Here is a 16797-nt window from a genome sequence, read left to right as displayed (position 1 = left end):
TTCCTAGTTGGATTCATTTCCTGGGCACCACGACGGGAACCCCGGGGAGGGAGCTTCAGTGGGAGTGAGGGATGCAGCCCAGGAGAGGTGGGCGGAGGAGCAGGTGTGTGAGGGGAGCAGCGACTGCAAAGGCCCTGTGTCTGGAACCTGGCTCGGCTTCTGGATTAAGTCGCCCGGTGCCCCAGCTCTAAATATCCCTTCTGTAGATGTGTGTTGAGTTCCTGCAAGTTGTAGGGAGAGCAGAGAAGAGCAGGAGGCGGCTTTGGTTGCAGATACTCTGGTGCTGCAGTGCAAGGAGAAAACAGGCGGGGGTGAGAGGGAGAGCACGCGAGGGAGCAGTGCAGGCAGGGCCTCTGGAGGGACCCTTCCTAGAGATGCGAGAAGGACTCCGGAGCAGGTGAGGAGGCCTGGAAGCTGGGCAGTGGCCGGTGTAGGAGAGCGGGGCTGGTGTCTCTGCCCTGCTGTTGAATTTGGGTCCTCCTGGCCGTGCATCCTCTGTGGGGCACAGAAGAACCTTCAAACCTGTCTGCACCCCTCTGCCCTCTGCTGGAAGATGGGTTTAGGATTCTGGGTTTTCGTACTCTGACGTGTCTGGGGGTCGCTGGTACAGGTGAATATTCGAGTTCACGGCCGCCTCCCCCCGCACCACCACTAGATTTATGTGCTGATGCTCTCACCTCCAGTGTGGCTGCATTTGGAGAAGAGACTGCTAAGGAAGTATTAAGAGGAAATGAGGCCATTAGGATGGGGCCCGAATCCCACAGGATTCGAGTCCTTATAAGAGGAGACACAGCCGTGTCTCGCTCTGGCTCTCAGTCTCCTGCAATCTCTCTGTCTGGACCATGCGAGGACACAGGGAGAAGGCAGCAGTCTGCCCCCCAAGGGGAGAGCCCCCCACCCTGCCCTGGCACCTTGATCTTGGACCCCCAGCCTCCAGAACCACGAGAAATAAATGCCTGTTGTTTAAGGCCAGGCCAGGCCTGTTGTTAGCGCAGCCCAAGCTGACCGGAACAGTCACGGAGGCCCCACGTACAACCCGGGCTCCTTCCCCTGTCCTGCCAGGTGGGGCAGGCGTGTGGAGGTTGGCTGACACCTCCATGCGAGGCTGAAGTGGGGGGCAGATGGAGGCTCCCTGAGAGGCGGGGATGAAGCCTCCTCGCCACCCCACCCCTCCGCCCATGCTTGGAGTCAGGCAGGCAGCGGTGCAGAAGCTGGAAAGGCGGGCCGAGGTCCCGGCACTGATGGAGGTTGCTGGGGTCTGGAATGGCCAGGTCAGTGCATCTGGTGACAAGGAAGGCCGGGGAACAGACACGGGCACCGCCTTGGCCAGCCCGGGGCCAGGGCCACGAGGGGCCTGTGTCCTGGGAGCCTGTGGTGGGGGGCAGGGAGGGCAGAAGGCTGAAGTTGGGGAGGCCCGGCTCTCTGCTGGGTCTGAATGGGACAGGCACACACAAGCCAGGAGAAGCCTTGGGGCGTGCCCTTCTGGGACTCGAGTTTGGGGGAGCTGGGGAGGGCGGGGTTGATGTGTGCCACTGTTGTGGGAGGGACACTAGGCAGGACGCAGGGGAACCTGGTCCTATAGGGTCTTTGCTCCCTGACTCTCCAGAATTGCGTGCGTGCGTGCGAGTGGTGGGGACAGGGCCAGGCCTGGCCAGGTGACTTGGCTGGCCAGGCAGCTTGCTGCCTCTGATCCCAGGCACAAAATACAGTGAGTCTGGTGGCCCTCACCTGTAGTGCCTGGAACATTCCACACTTGGCGAATCAGGTTAACCTCTCACCTTCTACATACAAGCAGGAGGGAGCAGAATCCAGCCCCTCTAGCGGTGTAACTGGTGTAATTTGCTGGCTGAGGTTCCCAGCCTTGGTGGGGGCGCGGGGGCGGGGGAGTCTGCACTTTTGAAAGCCCCCTACCCCAACTGAATGATCAGTCCTGTTGAGGAAGCAGCCGCTGCCAGCGTGGGGGTGCCTGGGGTGGGGGTGGGCTCTGCCCAGAATCTTGAACCCAGCGGCTAAACTAGCCTCCGTTTGGTTTGCGGGCTGTTGGTGGGGAATCTGGTTTGCGGGCTGTTGGCGGGGAATCGGGAGAGGCGGGGGCGGGAGCAGACACGCAGTGGCTTCTGCACCAGCTCTGGTGTCATCTCACTTCGAACTCGGAGCCTGGCAGAGGGAAGAGGGTGCACTTAGCACCCCAAACAGGGCTCTGCAAACACTGCCCTCCTCTCCCAGAGGCGTCAGCATCCCCCAGTTAATGTGTCCCAGCAAGGGGGGAGTGTGCCAGGATGCCATGTGACCACGTGACCCGGGATCTTCTGCAGCTCCTTCCGCGCCTTGAGGGTGGAGCCGGCTCTAGAAGCTGGCCCGGGTTCAGAGGGGTCGGAAGCCCCCGTGTGCTGGGCTGCTACAAGTGCCAAGTTGGAGAAAAGAGATGGCATATTCTCTGGGCCTCTTTGGGGGCCAGCCAGAGCCCGGTCACTGGGGAGAGGGTGGCGCTCCCCTGGGCTGAAATCAATGGGGGTGGGGGGGCACCCTTGGTGAGGGTGTCTGGCTGGCTCCTGCCTCTGGGGGGTCCTCTGGAGCCCAGGCCTCCCTCCCTGTGTTGATAAAGTGAGCTTCTGTTCTCCGTGGTTCAGAGCGCCCGCTGGGGTCGGCTGTCCTGTGCAGCAGCCCCCGCGCCCGCCTCTTAATGCCTTTTCACCCCCAGCGCGCGTCTGCAGAGCCTGCGGTTGGTCTGCCCCTTGTCATTTAGCTGTTCCAAGCCAGCGAGCGGGAGGCAGCACAGACTCTGGCATTTGCTGAGCGTAAAAATTCAATTAATTCCAGAAGGCAGATTAAATATAAGTGAGTTTTAATAATTTGCTGTAAAGTCGGAGGATTACTGCGGGCACGAGGAGGAAGCCACACGTGCGTGCGGGAGCAGGTTGGCACACGGTGGGCATGCCAGCCGGGGATGCTTCCCGGAGCCCCTAATGCCTCCCAGCCGGGCAGGGGCCACCTTCCAGAGGGGGTTGTCATGGGGTCTCCTGCGTAGAATTCTAGAAGGGGGCAGGTAAGTTTGGCCCACGCCTCTGGCACCGCTGCCCCATGTGGGCCCACAGCCTGGCAGCAGGCAGCCGAGGTGTCGATTCTCAGCTGGGCTCTCCTTCCCGAATCCCAAGGCGTGATGGCTGTGCCCAGCGTGGGCAGCCCTGGCCACACGTACCCGCAGTTCTGCCGGCAGCCCCCATCCCCCCGAGTCTCGCCCTTTGCCTGCCTCCAGGGTCCTCAGGAGCCGAAGGCTGCCGGTTCTAGGCCTGGGCCACCTTTGGTGTCCGAACTTTTTAGAAAGTGAGTTGAGAGCAAGAAAGGGGCTCAGATTCCAAGGCTCTCAGTCCCCTGGGGCCCCCCCCAACATACGTCTCTGCACTCGCATCTCCCATCAGGCGTGTGTGGTTGGCCTGTGAGCACAGTCACCCATGCATTGGGCACCCCCCCCATGCACTCCACACACATGCGTGCACACACAGTCGTGCACACACGCACACACGGTGTTGTCTCAGAAAGCCAGTAATTTAGTTGGTCACTGTCCCAAAGCTCCCTCTAATTCAGATGCATCTGGGAGACTGTGCTGTGCATGCCTGCCTTTGTCTTTTCCCACCGCCAGCACACACACCCCAAAAAGGAGGCCTAACCCCCTCCCCGGTCTGCTCCGAGATGGGCCACCAGAAATGAGGCCTGACCCAGAAGGTGGAGGGGGCTGTCTGGAGCCAGCCTCCCGGCCGCCCTGCCCCAGGGGAGGGAGCAGGAGAAAGGAGGCAGAGGCAGCTTTTCTGGAAAGACAGTGACGGTCCAGTGAGTACAAAATGCTGTTTCCAAGCCAGCGTTCATCACCGCCACGTCCCACTGTGATCTCCATAGATTTCTTTGTCCCCTTCAATTGGCCCTAATTATGGAACTGGAGGCTGCCTGATCAGTTTCATTCTTGTCATGAAATCCTGAGGGCACGCATGGGGACGGGGACACAGGCGCGCCAGCTGCACAGCCCGCAGACTGGCCTTGGGTCTTTGTGTGCGTGCCTGCGTGTGCGCCAGCCTCTGCGCGCGTGCGTGCACGCGCACGTGCTCACATGCCTGCTCTCTTCCCCTCTGCTTGTTCCCCCAAATGCCTGGCTGGTTCAGGGCCCCTCTTCTGGGGCAGGAGGGAGTTCCCCGTGGACCTCCCAGCTGAGAACTGGCTAGCCGGGATGTGCATATGGTAAGCAGGCTGGGATGCTGGCTGCCACCGCCATGAACACCTGCAAAGATGAAAGCCACAGCCAAGCGTGGCTTACCCTGCCTTCCCTCCACGCTCCCTCTAATGCCCTAATTATGCCGTGTTTGTTTCAGTAATTTACACTCTCTGGGTACTGATCCATCAATAATGAATGTATTACCTGTCTCTGGGTAAGGTTTGGGAAATCCAGGATGCAGGCTTTGAAAATGTCTGCAAAGCAGGAGGATCAGGGAGGCAGAATGGTCCCCCCGCCCCTGCAGACTCTTCGTCTCCGAACGCTCGTTCTTTCTCAGATGGCAGCGTATTTGGCAAAAGCCGTCTGAGGCTGGTACTTGGTACAGCTTTCCCGTTTCCCCTCCGCTTTATGCCTTTTTAATATTTAAAGCCATCATTGGGCTGAGCGATAAAATTCTTTCAAATCAAATTTTATCCTCCAATCTCCTGCTCTGGCTTCCCTCTGGCCGGAAAAGTTGGTGGGGGCAGCGCTGGCCAAGCTGGGGGGGTCTGTTTGAATGAAGCGCGTGCCAATATGGAGGCTGCTGAGACCCCCGCCTTCTCCCAGCCGGATCCATCCAGAACCCTCCTGGAAGCAAACAGTGGGGGGTCCATGTGATCCAGACTGTCACCTGTGACCCAAGAAGGGCCAGGGGAAGAGTTCCAGGGCCAAATCGCACTGCGTGGGGCTGGGGCCTCCCTCCTCGCTTTTGCTGGTGGGCAGGAAGAGTTGCCAGGGCATGTTTTAAAAGGCGGGGTGAATGCGAGTGGTTCGCAGGGGGCGGGGAGAGCCTGCAGCCTCCACCTGCTCTCGTCTCAACGGCCGGCCGGGAGGGCAGGACAGTGCCATGTGCTTAGCCGCCAGGTGCCAGCTCCCATGGCACTGCCTGCCAAGCCCATGTGCTGCTGGCATGCTGGGGTCCAGAAGTCTTCACCCATTGGTCCCTGGGGCTGCGGAGACCAGAGCCCTGTCCGGAATGTTCCGTGCTCTGCCCTGCTACCCTGGCTTCCAAAAGGGCCCCATCCTTGCTCCCATTCCCCTTTTTGGTGGCTCTTCTGCGTGGCAGCCAAGGCGGCGTTTTTAGGAAATCCAGGAATGGAGCCCAGAGCTGGGGGGACAGCTGTGCCAGGTGACGCCAGCAGGAACGCCGGGGACCATAGGGTCCCCTCCTGTGTGGCTGGAGATTTCTCCAGAGTCTTGCTTTGGCCCCTTGTTGGTTTGGGGGTGTTTTTCTCCCCAGCTCTGTCTCCATTTGGGTGCCCCAGCCCAAGTCTAGGACCCTCCCCTGTAATTTCAGCGTGGCGTCAGAAGATTTGGTCCAGGCATTCCCGTCGTGGCTCAGTGGTTAACGAATCCGACTAGGAACCTTGAGATTGCAGGTTCGATCCCTGGCCTCGATCAGTGGGTTGAGGATCTGGCGTTGCCGTGAACTGTGGTGTAGGTCGCAGACGCGGCTTGGATCCTGTGTTGCTGTGGCTGTGGTGTAGGCCGGTGGCTACGGCTCCGATTCGACCCCTAACCTGGGAACCTCCATATGCCATGGTAGCAGCGCTAGAAAAGGCAAAAAGACCAAAAACAAAAAACAAAAAAAAAAAAGGAGATGTGGTCCAGCCTGGTTCTGATGCTTGCTTTCCAGGTGGCCTTGGGCAGGTCACCTCCCCCCTCTGGGTCTCGGTCACCTCCTTTGAAAAGCTGGCAGTGGTGATGCTTAGCAGTGGTCCTTCCTAAGTGCTTCCGAGCCAAGCCCTGAGCCCGGTCCCTGGTCTACACCTCTTCTTTCTTAGGGATGTGACATGGTGAGGCGCGAGGGCTCAGAGCAGGCCTGCCTGGATTCACTTCCTGGCTCCGCCATATACTAGCTGTGTGCCCTTAGGCAAGTTCCTTAACCTCTCTGTGCTCCCGTTGCCATGCCTATAAAATGGGGGCAATAGAAGAACCCACTTCATGACGGGAGGCAGGGCTTTGCAGGGATTAAACGTGACGTGCCTAAGACATCAAACGGCCGTTATTATCAATAATAACACTTCCATCCATGACCTGTGACGGGAGAGTAATGATGCCCACTTTACAGACAAGGAGGCCGAGGCTTTCCAAGGTGCTCACTTATTTCAAGTCTGATGTCCAAGGAAGGGCTGGTCGGCCGTCTCAGCGCTGCCACGGCAACGCAGCACAAACTTCGTGGCTTAACGTACAGAAAGCATCCTTTGTGAGCTCTGGGAGCCGGAAGTCACCGCTGAAGGTGGCTCTGGACAGGGCTGGTCTTTCCGAGGCCGTGGGGGAGAGGTCTGTCCCAGGCTTCTTTCCTTGGCCTGGAGACGGCTGTTTCTACATGTTGCCTTCCCTCTACGTGTGTCTGTGTCCCAAGGGTCCCTTTTTATAGGGACACCCGTCATCGGATTACCGGCGCACCCTTCTCCAGCGCGCCGTTCTCTCGACCATCTCTTGACACCTGCAGTGACCCTCTTCCCAGTGAGGCTGTGTTCTGAGGTCCTCGGGTGAGCGCTTCAGCATCACCGGGCGGGGGGGGGCACAGTTCAGCCTGTAACTGATGCCCCATGTGGCCTCGGATCCAGGGCTGCTTCCACCCCTCAGACGGGAGCGTGTCCTGACCCTGCTGGGAGGGGCCCGGCTCCCCTGCCTCCTCTCTCTGATCTTGTCTCCCTGTGGGCTCCGCACCAGCTGGCCTGGGGTGTGTGTTCCTCCAGGGGCTCCCAGGATGGATCCCCCCCACCTCTGCCAGACTGCGTGGCCAAGAGTCACAGCTGCTTCCAAAAGGGGCTGCGTCCTGGTGCCTGGCGTCCTGCTCCGCGACCTTGTATTTGGAGACCGTCCCCTCCCCGCCCCTGGGACCAGCGCACACACACAAAACCCTGGCCTGGCCACACAGCGGGGTGCAGAGGTGCTGCCTTCTCTGTGTGTCGCTGCGAAGACCCTTTGAGCTGGCCCCTCTCAGGCGAGCACACGTGTCATCCATGCCCCGAGACCCCAACCCCAGGTCGCTCCTCCTGCCTGGTGGGGGCTCGTGTGGAACGCACAGCAGCGAACTCTTTAATTTTAAGTAATTCCAGCAAGCAGCAAGGGAGAAAAAAGTGCCCTCAGCTGCCAGGGGTCTTGATGTAGCTGGGTTTATGGAGCTGCCTCTGTTCAGCGCATGGCTTGGTTAAAGTCTGGCTCTCTCTTTGGGGCTCCCATCACCCCTCCAGGGCATGGAGTTGGGAGGGGGGGCGCCTCCACCACTCACAGCCCAGAGAAGGCAGAAGGAGGGCCAGTCCTTGGTCCAGGTGGGCGTGGGGTGCTGGTCACAGCCTGGATTCGCTGGTGGGGTGATGAAACCCCCACCCCTGGAGGCATCTGGAGGGCCCGGCTGCGGAAAATGAAAAAAATAAATAAAAAAGAGCAGGCGGGAGAAATAAAGGGGGAAAACGGCGATGTGGAGCCCCAATTGCTAGCAGATGGCGCTGGTATTAGGAAAGTGAAAATACATGCAGTAAATTTGCTGTTTGCCAGTGTTAATTTCTTATCCCAAGGTAAAACCTTCCCCCTGGCCCTAGCCATGCCATCTGCATGTTCATAAAACACATTACGGCAGAATTGATCGAGCATGTGGGGCTCCGGGTGGTCGCGCTCTAAGTGGGGAGGGCGGGGGATGAGGACGCACCTGCAGGGGTCCTGGGGACGAGCTGGTGTGCTTCCCACCTTCGGCCCAGGTATGTCCGGTGACACACCTGGCTGCGGTGGGGCTTCTTGGGTCACGCCCCTGTAGGATCTGCCCCATCCCTGAGCAGAGGCCCAGGGAGGGGTGGAGAAGGCTTCGGGACCTCAGGAAGGTCTCCTAGGTGCCACCCGGCTCCTGCCCCAGTTGCCCCCACGGAGCCAGCAGGGGCAGGGCTGGGGAGCCTTCCTGGACTCTCCCTTGGGTCCTCCCAGGCACTCCCAGGTCTGGGTGAGTGAAGGGTTATGGCTCTGCAGACGGGCTGCCTTGAACCCTGTCTAGCCTCTGGGCTTGTGGGACCTGTTGTGAGTTTGATGGCATGCCTGTAGACGTCCCCCTCTAACCTGTCACCTGCGGTCCGCCCGGCTCTCCGCAGCGGAGGCCGTCCCCCCTCCCCTCTCCATCCACCCCTTGCAGTCGCCTGAGCCCACCCCTTTGGTGGCTGGGTCACGTCCACTCCAGCTTCACTTCTCTGGCGCAGCCCCTGCTCTGTAGCTGGCTACTTGCATCCCAGATGCACGCGGGGCACTTGCTAGGGAGAAAGGTCCCCCTCCACCCACCTTTCAGGATGTCGTGTCCCCTCCTGGGCAGCAGGTGTTCAGTCCCACTGCAGCGAGGGCGGGCCTCTGAGCCCCTGGGGGCCCTGGGCGGGATGGGACACTGCACATGCTCAGTGGGTGACCAGTGCCCCCCCAGCATGCGGTGCTTACACCCCCAGCCAACCCCGCGTGCCTTGGGGGCCAGTGGCCCAGCCTGGGCTGCTCTGTCTGCTAATTACCAGTGTGGGAATGGCTTTATGGTCCTCCGGGGCCCTGCGAGAGCCCCCCACATCTGGTCAATTAATGCTGAATCTGTAATTTGGATGACATACAACCCCAGCCAGCTCTCCAAATGAGGCGATTAAAAGGCTCTTCTCCTCCTCCGCTGAAGAACAAGCAAAACCGGGACCTTCTTTATTTCGCGGGATTGATGGGCCCTGCCCGTGACCTTTGGTAGGACAAGAAGTATTATCAGGAATACTTCTGTATTTCCCGACTTTGCAGGCTGCATAAATCGCCTATCAACTCGGGCAGGCGGCGGAATCTGCCGCCGCTGCCGTTATGAGGACGAGCAGTTCTGGGAGGAAGGCAGGCCTTTGTCACGAGGGGCCCCGGGGAGGGGGCGTGGGCTGCGGGAGAGGAGGGAGCCCCCCGCCCCCCCGCGGCCGTCCCCAGCCCTCGGGCGGGCGCAGGGAGGGCACGGGTGGTCTGACCCCCAGGCCCTCCTCGCCCCCGCCTCCCAGATCCCCGCCAGCGCCCCCCAGGCCTGGAGCGAAAGTTTGCCCCCGATGGCTCGTCTTGGGTCGGGAGTGTGCTAGTGTCTGCCCCGAGGGCGCGAGGCCCAGGCAGGCGACCCATGCCTGCCAGGGTGGCGTCTGGGTCACGTGGGGCCCTTTCCTAGTGACAGGGCCGGGTGGGGGGCCCATGCCCTCCCTCACTGAACTGTAGGCCCGCTTGTGAGACTGAACTGGGTGACAGTGGAGCGGGACTGGGGGCTGGCGATTCAGGGCACCCAGTGGGCGGGACCTGGGCGGCGAGGGGCGTGGCCGGCTGGGGGCGGGGCCTGGGCGTTTCTGGAAGAACTCTAGAGGAGCCAGAGCCAAACCCTGGTGGTTTGAGTTTCCCAGGCGTTTCTGGAAGGGGGCGGGTCCTTGCTCTTGGTTGACCCGCGTTCTCCGAGGGAGTCACGTCTATAGCGCCCAGTACTTGTGCAGGAGGTACTGTGTGATCGAACATGTGTGTGAGAGGGCGTGAGTGTGTGAGTGTGGCGCGGGCACAGACACGGGAGCCTGGCTGTCCCTTCGAGCCCGCAATGGGCCCTTTGGGCCTCGGCACCTCTGTTCTCTGGGAACCTGTCTTCCAGCCTGTGAAATGGGGACGTACTGGCCCCTGGGGTGACCGCGTGCCCTGCAAAGGCTGGCAGTGGGGGCGTAGGGTGGCATTCTTGGGGGCTGGGACAGGCTCGCAGAACTGGACTGAGGGTGGCATGTGTCTGAGTGCCCTCTGGGGACACTGGCGGGGCTTCAGCCAGGCCTATGGGACAGACCCTTTGCCCTAGGATTTGGGGGCAGGGCGGGACCACAGCTTGTGTCCTGAGGGCCACCTGAATCCCAGCTGGAGTGGGGGAGTGGCAGGGATGCGGGACATAGGCTCAGCCTTTCTGCCTGCTCTTCCCAGGGCGCGAGACGCCTTAGGGTCCCAGACCCCAGATGTCCTGGCATAATTGGGGTTATCGTGGCTGTCCCTGGTTGGAAGGTTGGTTGCTTTTGTCAGACCTGGGGGTGAACGCCTGACCCCGAAGTGCAGGCTTCTCACCGAGTGTTAGTCCAGGGCTCCTGGAGACGCCCCAGGAGTTGGGTTGTTCAGCCAGCGTTTTCCTTGAATTCTGTAATCCTCTGTGCCCCCCACCCCCCGGACCCCACTTTGGAGCTGAGGGCCCTGATCCAGGAGGGGAGGAGGCTAGGGGGCAGTTCCGAGGCGGGACAGCAGGTGGGCATCCATAAGGCATCCCTGACTCTGCCCGGCTCCCAGGGGCTGCGTCTCCGTCCAGAACTGGCATCTTGGTGAAGATGCCCCCTCCCCCTCCCCTCTCCCCCTTGTGGCCTCACTGGATCAGGGTCCTGGGGAAGGTGCCCTGGGCATCTGGTGCAGCGGCTCAGGCCACTGGCCACTGGAGATGGGCCCCGGGCTGGCGGACCCTGGCCTTGGCGGCTGTCCTCTCAGCGCTCAGACCTCACCAGGACCCCGGCCTCGCCTTTTCCACAGCAGCATTTGCCTCCTCCTTCTTACGGAAGCTTCTCATTCCTTCTTTCCCTCCGGAAGTGATCAGCCAGGCACTGCTGTAGGTGCTGGGGGTTCGGCATGAACAAAACAGACAAAGCTCCCACCCACCCACACCGTACCCTGGAGCAGCGCCGTCAGTGCCGCGTTTCAAGATGATGGAATGTTCTAGATCTGAGCTGCCCACACTGGCAGCCACTGGCCACGTGTGGCTATCGACGAGGACTAGCCTGACCTAGGAACTGAAGTTTTTTTGAATTTTAACTAATTCCTCTTTCAATTTAAGCGGCACTTTGGCCAGTGGCCTCCCCCCACCCCCCCAAGTGCGGATCTAGTAGGAAAAAACCCCCATGTTAGGGATTGATTGTCCACGTGGTTTGCCTCTTCTGACCCCTCCCTGGGTTGCGGGAATGTTCTGTGGGAGAAAGGTTTGTCCACTGTTACTGCAGGGGGGCAAGGGAGAAATATTTCTGTCCAGTAGCCCCTCCCCCACGTAATTACAGCAGGTGCAAAAATGTCCCTGCATCAGAACACAGGTCCTAGGGATGAGGACCTTCTGTTGGTTTTTATGTTTAGCTTCCAGCCCCACACTTGGCATTTCGGAGCTGCTCAAATGTTTATTCTTTGAGTGAATGAACGAGCGAATGCACGCATGGCAACCCCAGCTCTGCCATTTGCCAGCTGTGTGACCTTGAGCAAGTTACTTACCCTCTCTGTGTCCCAGTAGATGGGAATAAAGGTAGCACCACCTCATAAGGTAGTTCGGAGGCTTACGGGGTAGACACCTCAAGCGTCTGGAGCAGGACTGACTCCGGTGCTCTGCAAGTTTTTGCTCTTCTTAGAAACAGAGGGAAGCGGGTTCCTGGACAGCCCCGCGGCCGCCTCTCCCTCCAGGCTGCTCCTCTTCTGCTCCGCCGTCTCGGGGAGATCTGACTCACAGCTGGAGGTTGGTACCTGTCACCCCCACTTTTAGAGGGGCAGAGTCACCATGGAGTTATCACCTCTGGTGCCTTTGTTTGGAAGGTGAGCCCTGGGACAGGTGACCTGGCTGGGGTCACCCAGCTGCTTGGTCTGTCTTGGAGCTGGGACGGATCCTGGGTGTCCTCGTCTGGCAGTTCCCTGTTGGTGGCGGCCACCTACCTGAACAGACCTGGCCTCACCAGGCCGCCGGCTGAGCGTTTCTCGGGGGGGCAGCCGTGGAGGGGCAGGCGCGGGGAAGGACGAACATGGCCTGCTCTGCCCTCTCCAGCAGGGAGGCCACCGTGCGGGCCACCTGGGCAAGGAACGCCATCAAGCCTCAGTTTCCGAGTCTGTCTGACGGGGCCCCTGGTGCCGTGTCTCCGAGGTGATGGTGAAGCGAAAACAAGATAATTCACTGCAAACGTGCCGAGAACCTTGGCACGTCACCCACAAGTCCCCTCCCCTCCCCCGCTCAGGGACTCCCCAGGCGCCACTCACAGTCCTGGAGGGTGGCTGCCCGTGGCCTTGGCTCTTGGCGCCTCGGCTCGCCCTGTCCAGCCTGGCCCCCAGGTCGCCCTGGGGCTGTGTCCCTCCCCAGGCCCGCGGTTCTCTGCCCCTCCTGTCACGCCAGCTGCCTTGATTTCCCCTCTCCTGGGGACCTGATGTCATCTCTCCAGCAGCCGGGAGGCCTGAGGGGGGAGGGGAGGGCCGATTCCCACAGCCAGATCCCCTCCGTTCTCTCTCTCCTTCCTGCTCCCTTCCTGACCCCCCCCCCCCCCCGCAGCCTGGCCCCTCAGCCTCCCCTCCCCCAGGCTCCTCCGCTTTCCCCCCACCCCGGGGGTGGGGGTGGGGGCTGCCCTGTGCCAGCTTCTGCCTGTGTGAATGTCTAATCTCCAATTTTATTCGCTGGGCTCCAGCCCATTTGCATAATCCACATAGTCACCCTGGTTTTAATTGCCCACAACTCTGCAGAAAGATCATGTGGTTAAGTGGTAAATCATAATTAGATAAATAATTGGTTTGGCCACAGCAAGCTGCTTTTGTTACACCTGCCATCTGCTGGACCCGTTTTTTCTTCTGGCCAGAACAATGCGGTTCTGATGACAGAGCATGCTGCTTCTCTCTTATGGGGGGCGGTGGGGGGGGCTGGGGGGGCGAGCGGGAGGGGCTCCAATGGAGGGGCTCGGAAGCTGAGCCTGGAAAATTGCCCGGTTGCTGGGGTCTGCGCCTGGCCTGCGTCTCTCTCTCTCTCTCCAAGCAGCCGCACCACACAGTCGCCATTCATTACCGGCTTGGTTAATGCATCCGAGTGGCAAATTTGACTTCTTTGCAGCAAAGCGGGGGAGGAGAGGAGCCCGGGGGAGGAGGCGACCCACAGGGGCTGCCCGAGGCCTGGCCTGCCTGCGGTTTGTCGAGTGGCCCTGACAGCCAGGGCAGGAGGCCCGCTGTGGAGGGCCCGGGCCCCGTCCCAGGGGGCTGGCGGAGGCAGGTGGGCAGAGGTTAGAACCCGCTGATGTCCCTGCCTGCCACAGTCAGATGCTCCATCTGCTCTGGGAGCCCAGGAGTCTCCGAGGGAACCGAGGCTGGCTGGGTCTCGAGGTGGGGGCCCTCTCGCTTCTCTTCCACCCAGCCTCAGTCCCCTCGATGACTGCTGGGACCTGCTTCCAATCAATGGTCCTTTCTTCACTCGTTCTATCGAGCAGTCATTCAACAAACACAGGTGGCGCTGCTTCCGGCGGGCTGCGCATCAGGTGGCACATTCTTCCCTGTGAGTCTAGACCTCCCTGTGCAGCTTGAGCAAGTCCTGTGACCTCTCAGAGCCTGTTACTTCATCTGTATGGCGGGGATCATAACTGCCCCTGCCTGTGGGCTGTGGGGCCTTAGAGGACATGGAGAAAGACCGTTACGCGATACCCGTGCTGAACAGATGCTCCAGATATGCGGTCGCCGGGGTGCATGACTGCCAGTTCTGACCGCTGATGATGGGGCGGCCCACGTGGAGGAGCCACCCCGTGCAGTGGGGAGGACCCAGGAAGACGGAGCTTTGCAAAGGAACCCCGGGTGATACGAGCCTGGACACCCTGACTCCAGGGCAGCTGTGTTTGTGCTCAGGACAGACAGGCCCCCCCAGACAGGAGCCCTTTCCCAGGCTGCCTGGCCCACGGGCCTCGTGTGTCTAGTCTTCTGGGGTTTGCATCTGCAGAAACCCAGGAAGCCTCCGTCCCCTGGCGGGGCTCCACTTCTCCTTTCAGGCGGACAAAAGGCCCTTCTGGAGACACAGGCAGAGACCTAGCAGGGGAGGGAGGAGGTGCCCTCTCGGCCGAGGACCCCTGGGGGCAGATTGCTGGCTCACTGGCTTCCGGGTCTTATGGACCAGAAAATACTTGAATCTTCCTGAAAACCCACTGAGGCCTTTTGGGAAAACTTTGGACACAGTCCATGTGGCTGGGACTTTGGAAAACAGAACCTTTCTGCTTTCCCATCTCTCCGTCCACCCAGTCACTCACCCATCTGTCATCCATCCGCCGTCTCTTCTTTCCATCTCTTTCTTCCTTCCATCCATCCATCAGCCGTCCACCCACCCACCCATCCGTCCGTCCATCATTCACCAGCCGTTCACTGATCTGTCCATCTGCCCCTCTACTCACACATCCATCCACTTAGCCACCCATCCGTCCATGCAGCTACCCATTTATAATTCCTGTACATTGTCCAAAGATGGGTCTCGGCCGCCTCACCCACGGCCATGTCACATCGCCCAGGAGGGATCCCTTCGCTCTTCTGTCGCCATCATGATGGTCCCCCTGCCTGGGGAGTCTTAGCTGGAGACCCCTGTCACTAACTTGAGAAATGAGGCTTCAGAACAGTTCCCCGGGGGGGCATAGTCTCGGACGCCTGTAATGTTTCTAGACTACAGCTTTCCAGGAGACCCCCTGGGAGCAGCCAGGCATCTGAAGTCACTGTAGGTGGAGGGGCTGGAGGACTGAGCTGGGAATCAGACTTGACTTTTCATCTTGCCTGTGGTGCTGTGTGACTTGGGGTCGATGACTTAACCTCTCTGGGCTGTTGAGATCAGATCTGGGGACCTTCGGAAGAAGGAGTGCCTTCTGTCTTTTGGAACGATGGGCGCGTGAGACGTGGGTGAGGATGGATCAGTAATGGCCCCCAGGCTTGAAGACCGTGTACCTGTCAAGAACAGAAAACATAAAAATGACTCTGCGTGTGTGGCTCCTTGGACCCGACTCTAGATGGTTTCAGGGCGAACCAGTTTCCAAGGAAAGGTGCTTCCTTTCTCTCTCTTCCTCCTAGGCGTGTGTCCCATCTCCTCTTTCTTCACTGTCAACTCTCAGAGGGTAGGCCGGACCCGACGGCCCAGAAGGTTCCTTGTAGCAGGTCCCTGTCTTCTGGGTCCTGGGGGGCTGCACTTGGATTTGCCAGCACAAGGTCTGGGCTGCCCACTCCCACCTGGGCCCCCTGCCCTACCTCTGGTGCCCTGGCCACTGTAAATCATTACTGCCGGCCTGGGCCGCCCCTGGAGCCAGGTCACCGTGGGGAGGGGGTGAGTGGTCTCTGAGCCTTGGTCCCCCCCACCAGCAGGCTCCGGCTTGGAGCACCCCTGCCTCCAGGAGTCTGGCTTTCTGTGTCCTACCTCCTTCAAACGAGCGAGGCAGGTTAAAATCCAACTTGGATCTTTCCGGAAGTGCCAAGTTCAGGTACAGCATGTGTAAGGAAGCAGCAGCTAGCCCAGCAGGAACACCTCATGCCCTCACCTGGACTTGCTCAGCCTTCTGGGAGAATCCTGGCTTGGGCTGGGCGCGGGGCGGGGGTGGGGGATGCTTCCCAGGCAGCTCTGGGCTGGGGCTGCTCCCCATCAGCTGAGCGCTGGGGAGGGGTGGCGTGGCTGGTCTGAAGGAGCTTGGAGATCCCTTCCCCCCAAAGCGCTGCCCCCCTCGTCTGCCTGAGCTGTGCCCAGAGCGGGACCTGCAGGCCACAATCAAAGCTGCGGGGACGCTCCGGGTAACTGGCGGTGGGAGGCAGTGTCTGTGCGCCCCTCCCCACTGCCTTCTTCCTCCCACTCCCCTAATTATTTTTCTTGGATGTTGTGAATTAAATCTTCCCGTAACCACAGGAGACGTCTCTGGGTAAGGCCCCGCTCACATCTCCATGCGCCGATAGAAGTTGTTAAATGAATAATGTTGACTTACGCTGGGGACCCAGTTCTCTCTGAATATAATTCCCCTTCGAGTTCCGGGGAGCTTCCTGCAGAAACCGTGAAAATAATAAACACGTCTCCATATCAGAGGTTGGTAATGCCGCTTCGAATCCTTTTGGGGGAGAGAGGCGGGGAAGAGATAAATTAAAATTAATTTTTAAAAGAGGATCACGCCACAAGTCAGATGACAGAGCAAGCTGGGATAATGGGGCGGTTCTCGCAGGGGGAGCCCCGGGGCACCCCCTCGGGGCCAAGCGAGGGAGGTTACCCGTTGAAAATGTCGATTCCTGGGTTCCACCCGCATCCACCCCCAAATTAGCGTGAGTGTCATGGACGTGGAGGTATGACACCTGCCCGTCAGGTCGCAGAGAGTCCAGTTTGGAGATCGTGGGTTACAAGAGCAGTGGGGTTTGTCTGGAGAACGGGCTTCCCGTCCCGGTGCTGCCCTGGCCAGCTGTGACCCCATGTTCTTGCGTTTCACCTTTCGGGCCCTGCTCTGCAGCTGAAGAATTGCCCCGAGTGGGCAGAGGCAGCCAGAGGCGCTGGGAGAACCGAGGAGCCCGGGCTCCTCCCCCCTCCCCCCTTCCTCCTCCCTCCCCCTCCTCCCCTTCCTCCTCCCTCCCCCTCCCCCCTTCCTCCTCCCCTTCCTCCTCCCCTCCCCCTCCCTCTCCCTCCTCCCCTTCCTCCTCCCCTCCCCTCCTCCTCCCCCTCCTCCTCCCCCTCCCTCTCCCTCCTCCTCTCCCTCCCTCCTCCTCCTCTAAGATCCCAGCCAGCCCTGCCCCACCGGCCAGTCACCTGGGAGGCAGGTGAGCTGGCCGCCCCGGCCGGCCCCTGGGCAGGGCTCTGAGAT

The 16797-nt window shown here is 60.3% G+C and overlaps 1 protein-coding gene across 24 annotated transcripts in view; it reads left to right on the top strand.

Moving 5' to 3' along the window:
- Nucleotides 1-16797, top strand: part of GSE1 (Gse1 coiled-coil protein) — a 412190-nt gene that overhangs the window by 333602 nt on the left and 61791 nt on the right. The window lies entirely within an intron of this gene.

The sequence above is a fragment of the Sus scrofa genome, chromosome 6 (genome assembly GCF_054392235.1).
Source record: "Sus scrofa isolate SSC_HxYL_T2T_F1_AM1 chromosome 6, Sscrofa_HxYL_maternal_Yorkshire_Landrace_v2.0, whole genome shotgun sequence".
Classification (NCBI taxonomy): Eukaryota; Metazoa; Chordata; class Mammalia; order Artiodactyla; family Suidae; genus Sus; species Sus scrofa.
The sequence above is the reverse complement of the archived record's forward strand: the minus strand, read 5'-3'. Positions and strand labels throughout refer to the sequence as shown.